Genomic DNA, 17,461 nt, shown 5'->3' with positions numbered 1-17,461 from the left:
TTAAGGACCATTTCAATCAGTTGGTGAAATTTGCTCCACTAGTCGGGAACATTCCATGCCTTATCCAATAATTAGCACTTAAAATTAGTACGACGGTAACTCTTTCAAGCCATGTTTCAATGCCTATTCGGAAAGTGCCCGTACGTAAACCGAACCTGTCGGTACCGTTGAGGTTCTCTTGATGTTCCAGTTGTCGGAAGGGAGATAGCATCTTGCTTCGCGATTGCACATGTCGGCGGAATTCATCAAGGCATTCCGCAGTGCCGGTGTTTGAAATACCTGGGGTAAATGTATTGGTTCTGTGTAACAAGGATTACTGGGATGTTTTACATGGGTAATATTTGTTTTCGCCCAATGTGACATTTTGTCTACAGGTGGAACAATAACCCCCTGTTGAGAAATGCACGTGCAATCCGTGCAGCACGTGGAGTCGGAGGTCATCAGTTGCTTAAGGCATTAGAGGTGTCATGGGCGCCGCCAAGGGTGGTCTTCTAATGATTTCGCATGCTATCTCACACGTTGCGTTTGATGAAATAATTGGGATAGAGAACCGCAAAAATGTCATGAGTTGACGATTAAAGACCACATGCATTCGAATAATTGCCACATAAATGTGTTCCTTGTAGCTGGATGAGGCTTATCATACATGAAATATTCAGTTATCAAAACCCTTTCACTTATTGATGACAGAAAATGTTATTTTAATTCACCAAGCTTTTTCACATGTGTTTATTTCAACAGAGGATCGCAAATGTAATCTGAATTAGCTGTAAATGCATATGGAATCTTTTAGGAATCCAATCAATCATGTTGAAAAACTTTCAGTGGGAATTTATTTCAATGCTGGAAAAAAGAAAACCGCTCCAGATACAATGGGGATGCTTCTAGTTACAAGGTTGTACATGATAGCATGGGCAGAATGGTTCTGAAAAGCTTTGACATGAAGTTAAACCATCACTGTAGCATGTGGCAGTATGTACTTCCTTTGATGTGTAATTGAAAATCACTTCAAATTTAAACAGGTTAATTGAATTTTCAGCTGCATTCAGGTGTTCTGCTCCCCAGCCAATGAGCAGTTGATGAGGAAACTACATCATTTTCCTGATCAGGGTGGGGTGGGGTAGCCTAGTGGTTAAAGTGTTGGCTGGTCACACCGAAGGCCCAGTTTGATTCCCCACATGTGTACAATGTATGAAGCTTATTTCTGGTGTCCCCCCACCGTGATATTGCTGGAATATTGCTTAAAGCAGCATTAAAACCATACTCTCTCATTTTCCTGATATGTGTTACTTGAACTTGTTAATGATCACTGACAAAACACAGATATTAAGTAATGTATCTTGTTTTATAAAAGAGTTATCATTTTAGCTTTCACCTTTTAAGTTTTGTCAGTGTAGTGATCAATTGATGAAATAGGCACCCGTGAAGATCCGGGTTAGGACTGGTCTTCAGTAACCCATGCTTGTCGTAAAAGGCGACTAACGGGATCGGGGGGCCAGGCTCGCTGGCTTGGTTGATACATGTCATTGGTTCCCAATTGTGTAAATCGATGCTCATGCTGTTGATCACTGGATTGTCTAGTCCAGACTCGATTATTTACAGACTGCCGCCATATAGCTGGAATATTGCTGAGTGGGGTGTAAAACTAAACTCACTGATGAAATAGAGTACATTTAGAAGTATCAAGTTCTGCTGTACTACTTTGAGGGTTCAGTTCATGTAAAGTATCAATTCCATGATGTATATCTATAAATGTGAAAATATTCAGGCTTTGAAATATTATGAAAGTTACCGGATTACTTCTTTGACTGGCATTTTAGAAGTTGGGATGTACAATATAGACAAACTTTAAGGATAACTTCTCTTATTACATGAGTGTGATGTTTCAGAACAGATAAGGTCATTTCTGCTTTGTAACCGAGAATATAGACAAACTTTATGGATAACAACTTTAAATTTGTGATGTTTCTTTTCAGATTCTTGCTTGACAATGGTATGAAAATCTGTAGCAAAATGTTGAACTCATGAAATAAAAAAAGTTATGTGTTATCCATAAAGTTTGTCTATATAGGTACAGGATTGTGTGGACCCGTGAAGATCCGGGGTAGAATAGGTCTTCAGCAACCCATGCTTGCCACAAAAGGCAACTATGCTTGTCGTAAGAGGCGACTAACGGGATCGGGTGGTCAGGCTTGCTGACTTGGTTGACACATGTCATTGGTTCCCAATTGCACAGATCGATGCTCATGCTGTTGAGCACTGGATTGTTTGGTCCAGACTCGATTATTTACAGACCGCTGCCATATAGCTGGAATATTGCTGAGTGTGGCGTAAAACTAAACTCACTCACTCACTCACAGGATTGTGTGACATGAAATTTCGATGGTATGTTCCTAAGGTTCCTAGATCCTTCAGGGGAAACGGTGGCATAGCCTTGTGGTTAAGGCGTTCACTCATCGTGCCGAAGACCAGAGTTCGATTCCCCACATGGGCACAATGCGTGAAGCACATTTCTGGTGTCCCCTGCCATGACATTGGTGGAATGTTGCTCAAATATTAGATTAACCAGTGAGTGAGTATGGTTTTACGCTGATTTTAGCAATATTCCTGCAATATCACGGTTGGGACACCAGAAATGGGCTTAATACTTGTACCCACGTGGGGAATCGAACCCAGGTCTTCGGCATGACGAGCGAAAGCTTTTACCACTAGGCTACCCCACCACCCCAGATTAACCATTAATATTAAAGGATTAGTTGCCCTTTAGGTTTTGTGTAGCATACTATTTTAATGAAGATTCATGTACTGGGTAGTAATGTTTGTTTCTTTGTTGTTTAACGTCGCACTCAGCAATATTCCACCTATATGGCAGCTGTCTGTAAATAATTGAGTCTGGGCCAGACAATCCAGTGATCAAACAGCATGAACATTGATGTACACATTTGGGATACGATGACATGTGTCAACCAAGTCAGCAAGCCTGACCACCCGATGCCGTTAGTCGCCTCTTACAACACATATGAGTATTGATCAGTACAGACATAGCCTGTTTGCTGTTTTTGAAATCATGTGCCTGTTTAATTATTTTTAAGATAAAACAGAAAAGTTCAAATAAATAAAGGTTATTAACAAAATTATCAAATAGGTTATTTTGTCAAACATTTTTTTCAAACCATAACAGCTTTTTGTTTTAATTCAGTATTGAAATTTTGGTGTCAAATGAAGTATGAGGCTATTCAGCATGATCAACACGACTTTCTGTGTATGTGCAGCACTACCTTTTGATCAAGTAAGCGACATATTGTAAATATTGGCTTTATACAATGTGTTAACAAGAGCTTGTTTTCATAGGCTCTACCCCTTCAGTTAACACAGTTTCACTCAATACAAGGGTGGAGAATATCGACAAATGTTTTGAGTTGATTGTTACGTTGCGTCACTTTAGAAGTGTTTATCTTCCTATTTGTGTAGATCTGACTTAACATTTATTTGAAGGAGCTTCGACAAAATAGAACCATATTTGTTTTTCTCCATCAATGATCAATCAGCGATGTGAAGGCCAAATGAGAAATGTAATTGTCATTTGTATTAAGCAAACAATCCATGAGTCGTTATGATGAGAATTTGGTGTAAAATTAATCACACAGAATAACAGTGTTTACTGGTAAATCAAAACGGCTCCATCATTTCTTTCGTTTCAGTCAAAAGAGTTCTATTGACCGCAGGACATTGATTGGGCTCTTGAATTCGTCTACTTGCTTCAATATGCGAAAACATGGAGGAATTGTCTGTTTAAGGACCTGTGGAATTTCCAGTGATCTGCATCATACAGTCCAAACAAAGCAAGGTGCCATGGGACTCCAGGGGTCATTCAAGGTCAAGCTATCTATTGATCAAGGTGCGTACTCTTGGAAGTGGAGATAGCTTTATTTATTACATGAAATTAGATATGTTATTATACAATATTAAATGTTATGATATCATTTATATGTGAAAAATAATGGGATAATAACAAGCCCTTGACACGTTTATGGTGCAGATGTCTATTTATCGGATCCAGGTGATTCAGATATGTATCAAGGGGTGTTTATCTGGTTTATTGATTATTAACACTTGTATGAAGTGCGCATTATCACAACTGTTTGGTTGATAGTGTTTATATAAGGACACACTCGTTTTTTGCTTCTGCATTCCAACTCAGAGCTTTCGGCCATTGCCGTATTAAGTTCAATATTGATGGCAAAAAGCAAACTTACTCTCGTCAGATATAGGGTTAAAGGGTTATTTATTGTATGTAAAGATGTACGATGTATAAAGCTGTATATCATTGTCACATATGGACATATTATCGAAAACATGCCTGACTTGACATTTAAAGTCGATAGAAGTTAGTGGCATGAACACTTTAGGGCAAGAACCTTCCATGATCAATGCAAATACAGTACACAGTGCCCAGACTGTCTTGTGGAACAGGCTGGTTCCAGAACAAATGACCCAGAACTTCAGATATGTTTGTGAAAAATAATTTTCAAAGAAGTTCTGACATTTACCCTTCACATGAGCAAGGCTTTAATATTACTGACTGACTGACTGAGTTTGGTTTTACGCCGCTTTTAGCAATATTCCAGCAACATCACGGCGGGGGGACACCAGAAATGGGCTTCACACATTGCACCCATGTTGGGATTCGAACCCGTGTCTTCGGCGTGACGAGCCAACGCATTAACCACTAGGCTACCCCACCGCCCCTTTAATATTACTAAAAGTGGTACGAAATGGTCATCACTCTCCCGATGTTCTGCAGTAAATCAACTCTGGCATAAGTTGTGAATGAAATTCTATTATGTGCTAAATGTTGGTGGGTATTCCCCAGAGTAGGAACTAATCCCATCTGTACTGTCTACACTTAATCTTTGTCCAGACACCAGTAATTATCAAATCTCAAGTGTCAAATTGTCTGCTATATAATTTAAAGGTCAGTGCTTTGGTAGAAATCTCGAATGGTGCTTTTGAGAAAATCTACACATGAAATGTGTGGCAAGTCTACAAGCCTACATTTATTGTAAATATATTTTTATAACATTGAGCATTTATGTTGAAATTGTCTTGTGAAAGTAAGGATGTGTGTAATGACCAAGTATTGAAACGGTCTTGTGGGAAATAGTTTTACATGTCGCATACACGTCAGGCGTGACATATACTACTATCATCATATGTCATCAGATATGAGGTAAGCTAGTGTTGAAGGCAGAAGCTCGTCACACCAAATGTTCAGGTTCAATTTCCACATTGATATGGTATGTGAAACTGATGTTTGGTGTCTCTCTGCCAAGATGTTGCTATAATATGTATATGCCACCCTCACCACATAGAATGTTGTTCACAAAAGTTTACTCATGATATGTATTCTGGGAACTGATAAAATGATAGTGAAGGTATTATATGAATCAATGTAAATATATTCTGGGTGTATTAATCAATATATTGCATGTCCATCAAATTAGGCAAGTCATGCATGGCACCTTGATCACAATCGTTGATGAACTTGTATATGGTTCCCATGGCATTACCTGCCATTCTGCCAAGGAAACCTCCCCTTACTTGGGCCATGGTGGCAGGTGTTGGGTCTCCCAGACTTTCAGCCCAAGATGCTGGTCCCACAGATGCTCTGGCGGGGACATGTTACAGGACTTTCCATTCCATTCTAATGCCTGTCTGGCTCTTCATCAGAGATAACTGGTGATGATGACCTGGGCACCACATGGTCTGGCTTTGCTTTCTTGCAGTTAAAAATTTCTGCTGATAATTCTAAAGAATGGAACAGCAACATGGCAGAACATTTCTTTAACATATTACTGTCCAGTCAATGTCTATTCAAAATAACAGGATTTGTTTGCCTGTCAGTTTTGATATTGCCCCCCACCATGTCACTAGCACTCTATCATGGTAAAGACTTATTGCCCTGTGATACCACTAACTGCTTTGTATTTGTCCATCTGAACACAGGTGACCGCCTCTGTGGTGTAGTGGTTAGAGCGTCCACCCAGAGAGCGGAAGGTCGTGGGTTCGATCCCCGACCGCGTCATACCAAAAGACGTTAAAATATGGTACTTGTTTGTTCCTACCTGGCCCTCGGCATTAATGGGAACAACAAGGACTGGTCGGCTCGGAGTCAGTATAATGTGTCTGAGTGGGGTATTCATGCTTCACTGCAGCATGGTATCTCAGTGGGCTAGCACTATAAAACCAGCTTCAGACTGGGCTAGTACAAGCAGCCGCACATACACATGCATGCACGTCGTCATATGAGCGAAATATTCTCAAGCACGACGTTCAACCCAATTTCACCTCACCTCACCTCTGAACACTGGTGAAACTGCATTGGGTTACTGCATTGGTGCATAGCAAGTCCATAGTATGGCCCAGCCCAACCCAATCTAACACAGGTGGTTAGCTCCCAGGGTCGCATCCTGCACTGGATGACCTGTTTTCCAGGATGGCTGCAAAGAGACAGTTTTTGATTGGGGATGTTTGAATTGTCTTCTTGGTATTTAATGAAATGCTTTCTTGCCTACGGGGGCAGATTTCAATAATTGAATAGTGCAATGAATGTTATAGGAGGAACTTTAAGATCTGGATGTCAGTTGTTTGGGTCTGCCACAACCAAATCTCATTGCAACCCGACCCAGATCTCATTGAAACACCACCCACTGCAACACCATCAAGACCTAATTGCAACCCCACCCAGATCTCATTGAAACACCACCCAGATATCACTGCAACACCACCCACTGCAACACCATCCAGATCTCATTGAAACACCATCCAAATCCCATTGCAACCCCACCAGATCTAATTGCAACCCCACCCAGATCTCACTGCAACCCCAACCAGATCTCAATGCAACCCTGTCCAGATCTTATTGCAACACCACCCACTGCAACATCATCCAGTCTCTCATTGAAACACCATCGAGACCTCATTGCAACCCCATTCAGATCTAATTGCAACCCCACTCAGATCTCAATGCAACCCCACCCAGATCTCAATGCAACCCCACCCAGATCTCATTGCAACCCCATCCAGATCTCATTGCAACATTACCCACCGCAACATCATCAAGTCTCTCTTGCATCCAGATCTGAAACACAACCTCATTGAAACACAATCCAGATCTCAATGCAACCCCATCAAGCTCTCATTGCAACACCACCCACCTCAACATCATCCAGTCTCTCATTGAAACACCATCCAGACCTCATTGCAACCCCATTCAGATCTCATTGCAACAGGATCCCGATCATATTGCAACACCATCCAGATCCCACTGCAACACCACCAGATCTTATTTAAACTCCACCCAGATCTCATCACAACCCCATCCAGATCTTATTGCAATTCCCACCTAGATCTCATTGCATCACCACCTACTGCAACACCATCCAAATCCCATTGCAACACCATCCAGATCCCATTGCAACCCCACCAGATCTCATTGCAACCCACCAGATGTTATTGCAACCCCATCCAAATCTCATCACAACCCCACCCAGATCTCATCACAACCCCACCCAGATCTCATTGCAACCCACCAGATGTTATAGCAACCCCACCCATATCTCATCACAACCCCACCCAGATCTCATCACAACCCCACCCAGATCTCATCACAACCCCACCCAGATCTCATCACAACCCCATCCAGATCTCATCACAACCCCACCCAGATCTCATCACAACCCCATCCAGATCTCATCACAACCCCATCCAGATCTCATCACAACCCCACCCAGATCTCATCACAACCCACCCAGATCTCATCACAACCCCACCCAGATCTCATCACAACCCCATCCACAAGATCTCATCATCACAACCCCACCCAGATCTCATCACAACCCCATCCAGATCTCATCACAACCCCATCCAGATCCCATTGTAACCCCATCCCAGATCTCATCACAACCCCACCCAGATCTCATCACAACCCCACCCAGATCTCATCACAACCCACCAGATGTTATAGCAACCCCACCCAGATCTCATCACAACCCCACCCAGATCTCATCACAACCCCATCCAGATCTCATCACAACCCCACCAGATCTCATCACAACCCCAGAGATCTCATCACAACCCCATCCAGATCTCATCACAACCAGATCTCATCACAACCCCATCCAGATCTCATCACAACCCCACCCAGATCTCATCACAACCCCACCCAGATCTCATCACAACCCATCCCCACATCTCACCCCACCCAGATCTCATCACAACCCCATCCAGATCTCATCACAACCCCACCCAGATCCCCACCCAGATCTCATCACACCCAGATCCCCACCCCAGATCTCATCACAACCCCACCCAGATCTCATCACAACCCCACCCAGATCTCATCACCCCACCCAACCCCACCCAGATCTCATCACAACCCCACCCCAGATCTCATCACAACCCCATCCAGATCCCACCAGATCTCCAACCCCACCAGATCAGCCCTTCTCATTGTAACCCAGATCTTATTGTAACCCCACCCAGATCTCATCACAACCCCATCCAGATCTCATTGCAACCCCACCCAGATCTTATTGTAACCCAACCCAGATCTCATCACAACCCCATCCAGATCCCTTTGCAACCCCACCAGATCTTATTGTAACCCAACCCAGATCTCATCACAACCCCATCCAGATCTTATTGCAACCTCTCCATTTGACAGCACTTCATTTGAAAAAATACCTTTTGACTTGCAAAACATTTAGGCAACTTGGGAATATCCATGCTCTCCTTCTCCTCTCTATAATGACTGCATCACCTGCTGTTTCATGCACAGTGTGATATTTCAGTGTGATTAAATTTTGTTCAAGAGCAGTGCGATGGTTATTCTTTTGTCAGTAGTATGGAATAATCTCTCGCCATGTGGAATAACTGCTTTAGGAGTTTCATTATACATGTACACTGACACCTAGATATTGATATAGAAACTTGTATGATTGCCTGAATGTCTCAGTGAATGTGACATTTGTCTTATAGACAGATTGTTTCAATTGCTTCCAGACATTTCCGCAGTTAAAGTATAGGGTGACGTGACATGTGGCAAAGGATGTCCTACTAAGCATGCTGTACTAAAGTGCTTTGGTACTGTATTTTCTTCAGTATAGTGTTCACTGTTTTGTCCCCCAAACACAGCGGTGTAGAGAGGGGTGAACATTGTACAAACCAAAATACATTGTGATGTTTTATCCTATTGTCATTATAGAGCACATAACCCAGGAATTACCATGTCGTCAAGTCCAAGATTACCTCGAGTGACACCTTGGATGTATTGAAATGGACTTTGGATGACAGAAAATGGATGCCGCAGTTATCATAAATGCCATACTTTGACTCATTAAAAGTCATATGTGTTGTAGTTTGACTATAATATCAGTTTTCTCCCCCAAATACAGAATAACCTAGAGAGAAGCAAACAATATATATGGTATTTGTGTTTTTCAGCATCTTCAACGTTTTATGCACCTGAGTAGAATTAGTACATTTTCCCCCTACATCTACCCATGTCCATGCAGTAATTCATTAAATGGCTGTACCAACACAATGTCTGACACAATCAAGACAAGTGTTTGAAAGACATTTAGTTTTCAGGAAAAGGTTACCAGGGTTCGAAATACCCCATATATTAGTGTGCCATGGCACGGTAAATATTGAAATGACACGGTTGAAAGATGTTCTCTGTGCCCTTTCGACACGCCTAATTTTCTGGAGACATAGCTCACATTTAGTCATTTAATCCCCCAAACAATTATTTTTTACCAAACTGAATAATACCATACATTTCTGAATGTTCATAAACCCATTTCTTTATTTAACACTAAATTTCAAATGATTATCGTCATTGTCATTTATTCTAAAAACATGTGGGCATACTTGATTTCTGAAATGCACACCTAAAATATTTGTCTGGTGCCCTAAGGCACACTTAGAAAAAAATTTATTTCTATCCCTGAGTTACATTGATTGGTTGTTTAGTCTCTGTGACTCTTTGATTATTTCAATTAATCAGACCACCACTACTAGTAAGTTTCACCAAAGTCAGAAAGCTGCATCACTTGAGGCTTCAGTATAGCTGGGCAATGTTCAACTAAAGAAGCTTGTACCCAACACAGACTCACAGACTCCGTGGTGTAGTGGTTAGAGCATCTGGCAGAGAGCAGAAGGTAGCCAGTTCGATCCCCGGCCGTGTCATACCTAAATATGTTAAACTTTGGTACTTGTTGGTCCCTGCCTGGTGCTCGGCATTAATGGGTAAAACAAGGACTGATGGGTTCTGAGTCAGTATAATGTGTCTGAATGGGTTATTCATTATTCGTGAGGTAGGCCACTGTATATATGTCACTTTCCAGGCTTAATTATTTTTATTGTGAACAAGGTTTCTTTAAAGAAACTGAAGGAGCACTTTCTCACATTTACACAAAGTTTTCCTTTTATCAGGGCAAAAGAGCTGCTATCTGAACAGGAGATAAACCAGTTAATTGTTGGTGTTTGTACTCACTCGCTCACTCACTCTTCTGTCATGGAAAATCAGATTCACCCATTGTATATGGTGTTGCAAAAGCAACATTTTTAATTTTTTGTAACAGTAAATAGATCCAGTTGAACATTTTGAATATTTTCCTGTCCTTAAAGGGTAATTTAAGTGTTTAAAAGTGATATTCATATTTTTTAAAGAAATTCACCAATTAATGTGTAAAGGGCTTCTCTGAAATAGTTGCAGCTGAAATAACATGTCATTCTTTTCCCCAGTCATTTCATACATGAGGGTTTTGTTTACTAAAATATTGTTTGTGCTATAACTATGATAAGACATCTGTATCGTTTGGGAGTTAGGGTCATCTTGGTGCTTAGTGGAGTGCAGCAGTAGAACATTATTCATCTCGGTTCTCAAGAACTTTGTGCAATAATTTACTGGTAATAAGACTGTTGTGACCAAGTAGCAAACGACAGTGTGTGAATTAATGAATTAATAACAACACGAGAAATAAGAGTATTGCTGGTATTTTCCTACAGCCTACTCAAGAGTTGAAATGTGTGTCTGTTGACTGATATAGCCCTGTTTCCTCTGATATCATATTCAAGAACAAATGATTTGACAGCAGTCAGCACTAATAAGAAAAGGATATTGAACATCAAAATGACCAAGTAATTAGAAGTCCCAAAAATATACATTGAAGATCTGAGGCGTTATCAGAGACAATTGACTACTGGTCTTAATTAGTCTAACAACACAAAGGAAGGGCTGGTGGGTCTTTGTAGAACTGACTTACTTCAGTGCACCAAGTAACTGGCAATAAACTCGCGGGGTAGGTAAGGAAACATGTAGCGATGATTGACTAGGACACGGAAATTGAGTTAATCAAGGTTTGGGTAACACTTGACTGGTGCAGGCTCGCCACTGCAGCGGGATTAAATACTTCACTTTTGTCTGTTCTTGGCTTGCAGCAGTCTTTTGAAATTGAATCATGAACTATCTTTTTGTTGAGTGTAGACATGTTTGAGTTTTTGATCATGATTTGGAGCAAAATAACTACTGTTAGATACATCAAAGGGTTGAAACTTGAAATATGTGTCTGTTTTGTTATAAAGGTCAATGTGTCTTAAGTTGTCTTATAGATTTCTGTTTTATCTACATTTTAATGTCGTTTTTGGTATTTATGATCTGTTCCTCAGGCATAAAGGTGTTTGTAACTAAGTAGGTCATGCTATACCTGAAAAGACCATCTTTAGACGAGGCCCATATTTTTGCTGAAGGTTTCTACAAATTCTATAAAATCCTATGCTCCTTTGTTGACCTGCACCTGAGGCCATGAAATATTGAGATCTTAAAACCGTACAATATTTCTTCTCCAAACATGACACATGGATAGGCCCAGTAATGAAATTGTAGCTTTCGATATTTTTTAATTTTTTAAATACCATGTATCGCCATGTTTAAAGCAACATCCACGCATAAGGTCACCATGTACAAACATTCAAATCAAAGCTGATTCATATATTCCATCGTTAACACAACCTCAAACAAAGCACATCATCAGTGCATACACGATCAATGCTTGGTAGTGTAGATCTCCAGCACATGATGACATTTTATTTGTTGACACTATGCAGCACCAAATTGGTTTCAGCAACAAGAGTGAGTGAGTATGGTTTTATGCCGCTTTTAGCAATATTCCAGCAACATCACGGCGGGGACACCAGAAATGGGCTTCACACATTGTACCCATGTGGGGAATCGAACACGGGCCTTTGGCGAGACGAGCGAACGCTTTAACCACTAGGCTACCCCACCGCACTTCGGTAACAAGATCTGTTCACTGAAGTTCTGAAGACTGTTTTTGTTTCTTCACCATGTCAGCTACCATGACAATCGTGATCGAAGCGAGGCTCATTTAAGCTGTATTTGCAGAACATGTATAGTACAAACAAAGAATTCACACACAGTAGAAGCTTGGATACCAAAATAGTTCTAGGAACAGTTATTTTGAATGATATGTGAAGTTATACTGTCAATAACATCAGTGGCTATTGGACGCCGGTTGACATCACAAGTCTAAAAAATAATGTGAGATCTTCAAATGTATGAGGCGACCCCCTTTAAACCCCTCTAATTCTAGGAATAAAAATCTTGTCCAATATGCAGCAATATAGGCTATACTTATACAGTTTCCATGACAACAACTTGAACTTAGGATGCAAATGGTGTTACTGCAGCAGATCTTGAAAATCATAAATATATCTTCAGCATTGGGTAAATTTGTTTCCATATTTCACAGATATTTAGATATTTTTCAATAATTTGCCAAACTGGTCGGTAGAGGAGTCGCAGAATATAATCTTGTATGACAGATTTAGAGTTTTGTCACTTGGCCTTGATACATGGACAAAAATGACAAAATATGAAGCTTCTAGCAAATGGGAACTTTCACAAGAAGAATTCTAGTATCTGAGAAACATAAAAATCATGGCCTGAAGATGGATTTTCGAATGGCATCAATATTTATGTATAGTTCTGAAGAGAGATTTGTTACCTGATTTGAAACATAGCGTCAATGGTATCTAAAATATGTTTTTGTAGTTTACTCATTGCACTGAGGTATTTTGACCCTCCTTCATTAGTACATCTTAGATCAGGTCAATTTGTCTTTGAATGTTTTCGACAGATGCAGTGCGGTAGCCTTGTGGTTAAAGCATTTACTTGTCACACCAAACACCTGGGTTCGATTCCCCACATGGGTACAATGTGTGAAGCCTATTTCATTTAACATCTTAGATCAGGTTAATTTGTTTTCGACTGTTTCAGACAAATGAAAAAGAACTGCCACAGTAGGAAGAAACACAGCTTATACATTGTCATACCCTTCATCCTTTGACATGTTTGTAAACTTTAAAGGAGTTTTTTTTTAGAAAACTAATTACTCAAAAGAAGTCATGTTTGTGATCAGTTTTGGTAAGTGTCATTAGTTTTTTATTCTTTTGACCAAATTAATGTTGACATATTGGTAAGCCTAATTAAGCTGACAGTTTCTTCCTATTTGTCCTGGGTTTGGTTTCTGGTATTATTTATGCAGAATGAGGTAAAGAGAGTAATGAACCAGTTCAGACCCAGACAGTTTGTCATTCGGTAATTGTTTGGTGTATCTTTTCTCTTCTTTAGTTTCTTTTTAGGCTGCAGCAGACATGATATAATTAGGTAGCATATTTGCACGACAAAGATAAGAAGTGAACTTGTGATATTCAGGGCACGACCACCTGGTGTCGCGGGGAATGCTGTGGCTGAGAATCAAAGGTGACGCTGGGCTATTTCGGGAGACTCTGGCAGTGAAAAAGTCTTTGGTTTCGTAGTCCTCAGGTGGATGGTTTGTGTTTTTTATCAATTTTCTGTTGATCTAGGTTGAAGTGCTTCATGTGTGTTATCAGTGGTTGGTGCTGCAATATTAATCATGAGCCATCGTGGATGTTGGGACTTCAGACACAAGAGGAGAGGGAAAAGATGGCGTCCGCTGAAAATAAGTGTTGTCATGCTTCCAGAGGTCTCCAAACAGCCATATCCATGCTCAGATGGGGGTCGTTTATGATCCTGATATTAATTTCTATTGACAATCATGCATTAACAGAAAATCATTGACAAGAAAATACTACCCTCCTGTTGTGTATCCTTTTCTTAGAAATCTTTACAAGTAGAGGCTGCTGTAGGAGCAATGCCATCATTATGAGAAATCATGTTTGCTGTTGCTCCATCTCATGTAAGTTCATATACTTTGGTAAATATAAGTGATACACCTGTGATGTCGCTGTGTTATGGCCACAATATTTCTGTGATAAGGTCATAATGTTGCAGTGGTATGGCCGAATGTTGCTGTGGGATAGCTGGATGTTGTTGTGGTATGGGTGGATGTTTCTGTGGTATTGTCAGATGTTGCTGTGGGAAGGCCAGATGTTGTTGTGGGATGGCCAGATGTTGCTGTGGGATGGCCAGATGTTGCTGTGGGATGGCCATGATGCTACTGTGGGATGCTGTTGCTGTGGGATGGCCAGATGCTACTGTGTGGATGGCCAGATGTTGCTGTGGGTGTGATGGCCAGATGTTGCTGGGATGGCCAGATGTTGCTGTGGGATGGCCATGATGCTACTGGGATGGCCAGATGCTATGTGGGGATGCTACTGTGGATGGCCAGATGTTGCTGTGGGATGGCCAGATGTTGCTGTGGGATGGCCATGATGCTGCTGTGGGATGGCCAGATGTTGCTGTGGGATGGCCAGATGTTGCTGTGGGATGGCCAGATGTTGCTGTGGGATGGCCAGATGTTGCTGTGGGATGGCCAGATGTTGCTGTGGGATGGCCAGATGTTGCTGTGGGATGGCCATGATGTTGCTGTGTGATGGCCATGATGCTGCTGTGGGATGGCCAGATGTTGCTGTGGGATGGCCATGGCTACCAGATGTTGCTGTGTATGGATGTGTGGGCCATGATGTGGGATGCTGTGGGATGGCCAGATGTTGCTGCTGTGGGATGGCCATGATGTTGCTGTGGGATGGCCAGATGTTGCTGCCAGATGTTGCTGTGGGATGGCCAGATGTTGCTGTGGGATGGCCAGATGTTGCTGTGGGATGGCCAGATGTTGCTGTGGGATGCTACTGTGGGATGGCCAGATGTTGCTGTGGGATGGCCAGATGTTGCTGTGGGATGGCCATGATGCTACTGTGGGATGGCCAGATGTTGCTGTGTGATGGCCATGATGCTAATGTAGGATGCTACTGTGGGATGGCCAGATGTTGCTGTGGGATGGCCAGATGTTGCTGTGGGATGGCCAGATGTTGCTGTGGGATGGCCAGATGTTGCTGTGGGATGGCCAGATGTTGCTGTGGGATGGCCAGATGTTGCTGTGGGATGGCCAGATGTTGCTGTGGGATGGCCATGATGTTGCTGTGGGATGGCCAGATGTTGCTGTGGGATGGCCATGCTACTGTGGGATGGCCAGATGTTGCTGTGGGATGGCCAGATGTTGCTGTGGGATGGCCATGATGCTACTGTGGGATGGCCAGATGTTGCTGTGTGATGGCCAGATGTGGCTGTGATATGGTCAGATATTGCTGTGGGATGGCCAGATGTTGCTGTGGGAAGGCCTGATGTTGATGTGGGATGGCCAGATGTTGCTATGGGATGGCCAGATGTTGCTGTGTGTTGGCCATGATGCTACTGTGGGATGGCCAGATGTTGCTGTGTGATGGCCAGATGTTGCTGTGGGATGGCCATGATGCTGCTGTGGGATGGCCAGATGTTGCTGTGGTTTGGTCAGATGTTGCTGTGGTGATGGCCAGATGTTGCTGTGGGATGGCCAGATGTTGCTGTGGGATGGCCAGATGTTGCTGTGGTATGGTCAGATGTTGCTGTGGGATGGCCAGATGTTGCTGTGGGATGGCCATGATGCTACGGTGTAATGGCCAGATTTTGCTGTGTCTTGGCCAGATGTTGCTGTAGTATTGCTCTGATGTTACTGTCGCAGTCATGATGCCCTTGTTTTACAGCTCTGTTGCTCATGCTTCAGGCTCCTTGTGCTGTACACGTGGTACAGAATATAAGAAGTGTCTACTTGGAGAGATTCACTTCCTCCTTTGTTGAAGTCTTTGGAATAAGAAAATAAGGCATATTGACAATTTTTCTCATTTCAAACATATTGCTGCATGTCTTAGTGTAGGTTGTCCGAGACCAGTGCATCCTGTCCCAGCTAAGGCATAGAACTCTGTTCAGCCAATTTTCATGCTTGAGACATGGCCACACATATGTGTTGTGTTTTATGAGGCTGGTAACATTGAAGTGATATCCTTATTCCATCTCTAGTGTTGGCAAACCAGTTCCGGGCCGGTGGGATACTCTAGTGGTTAAAGTGGTTTCACTGTTGTGGCTTCTATTCCCTACATGGGTACAATGTTTAAAACCCATTTCTGGTGTTCCCCACCTTGATATTGCTGGAATATTGCTAAAAGTGGCATAAACCTAAACTAACTGACTCACTCACTCACTCACTCACTCACTCACTCACTCACTCACTCACTCACTCACTCACTCACTCACTCACTCACTCACTCACTCACTCACTCACTCACTCACTCACTCACTCACTCACTCACTCACCACTCACTCACTCACCCACTCACCACTCACTCACTCACTCACTCACTCAAACCAGTTCCCATTAAGGTTGTGTTCAATGATACTAATGGGCTCAGAATTTACTTGGCAATTTCAACATTAATGTTTTAAGGATCTATACAGAAAGCCTGTGTAGCCTACATTGTTATTGCACCTCAGAGGATAATTTGTTTTCATCATGCTTGGTTGAGTGTGTAAACGAAATGTTTGATGTAATTGTATTGTCAAATGAACAGAGTTTTTGTTTAATGAAATTAAGATATGATTACTTAACCAATGTTTTCATTTTACTCATGGTGGTAGAAATATAATTACTGTCCTCCTTTATCATATTTCTTCTGTCCCTGAAGACAGAAAACTATTAGTTTTTTAATTTTCAGAAATGTGTTTTACTTTTTATTTCCCCAAATGATGTTTTAATCTCTCCTGATAAACATGTCCAAGGCACAGAAGGGACAATATTGTGCTTGATTTTTATCAGGTTTTTGTTGAAGGCCACATCTCCGCAATATTCCATAAATTGTAGTTGCCCATAAATATTCAAGCCGAAACCAGACAATCCTGTGATTATATTGTTGGCAACTATTCATGCTTCTGGGTGGGTGTTATCCCAGTGGGTGAACACAATATAACCTGTATTAACCTGGGTTTATAAAGCAGCCACATACTAGTCACACACTGCTCTTCAAGTGATGATAAACCTCATCTTATTACAACACGTATCCACTGGTACTTTCCACTTTGTCC

The 17,461-nt window shown here is 41.8% G+C and overlaps 1 long non-coding RNA gene across 3 annotated transcripts in view; it reads left to right on the top strand.

Moving 5' to 3' along the window:
- The first annotated feature begins 220 nt into the window (after window positions 1-220).
- LOC124284624 overlaps window positions 221-17,461 on the top strand; it is a 147,760-nt gene continuing 130,519 nt past the window's right edge. For 2 of the 3 annotated variants that reach the window (XR_006900600.1, XR_006900598.1), the window contains exons 1-2: window positions 221-284; window positions 3,702-3,898. This is a non-coding gene — a long non-coding RNA (uncharacterized LOC124284624). Of the gene's footprint in view, window positions 335-3,701; window positions 3,899-17,461 lie in introns of all 3 variants that reach the window. The other variant, XR_006900599.1, reaches the window with a different exon arrangement.

The sequence above is a fragment of the Haliotis rubra genome, unplaced genomic scaffold (genome assembly GCF_003918875.1).
Source record: "Haliotis rubra isolate DU_JTF1 unplaced genomic scaffold, ASM391887v1 Scf34, whole genome shotgun sequence".
In the NCBI taxonomy this organism is placed as follows: domain Eukaryota; kingdom Metazoa; phylum Mollusca; class Gastropoda; order Lepetellida; family Haliotidae; genus Haliotis; species Haliotis rubra.
This window is presented reverse-complemented; position numbering and strand designations above follow the sequence as displayed.